The sequence below is a fragment of the Fukomys damarensis genome, unplaced genomic scaffold (genome assembly GCF_012274545.1).
Source record: "Fukomys damarensis isolate Sample0158 unplaced genomic scaffold, DMR_v1.0_HiC HiC_scaffold_19, whole genome shotgun sequence".
Taxonomy (NCBI): Eukaryota; Metazoa; Chordata; class Mammalia; order Rodentia; family Bathyergidae; genus Fukomys; species Fukomys damarensis.
In genome coordinates this window covers 33,285,282-33,285,659 of record NW_022900931.1, presented here as the reverse complement: position 1 = coordinate 33,285,659, position 378 = coordinate 33,285,282, and positions in this window count along the sequence as shown.

Here is a 378-nt window from a genome sequence, read left to right as displayed (position 1 = left end):
CCCTTCCCGAAGAGGTCTGCCCAGAGTTCAGACTCAACGATGCTCTGTTCAGTCCTGAATTTATTTTGGATTTTGACCACTTCCTGGAGGCCGGGTAGGAGGCACGGGAGGAGGATCCAGAAGAACTCAGCGCTACAGCCATCTTGTTTCCGAGGCACAGTGGCAGAGCTGGTGAATTCTGCCAGCTGCAAGGGCGTGTGGAAGTTTCGGGAAGGGGTTGCCTATTGTTTTTCTCTTAACCACCAAAATCAGGGGCTTTTTTTTTTTTAACTTTTTGTACACATTTGGCAGTTACGATGGCTAGCAAATCGTGTATTTCTTCCCCCAAAGAACCCAGGCTCTCGGAGCTAACGCGTGCCTCCCTCGCCCCGTTCCCCT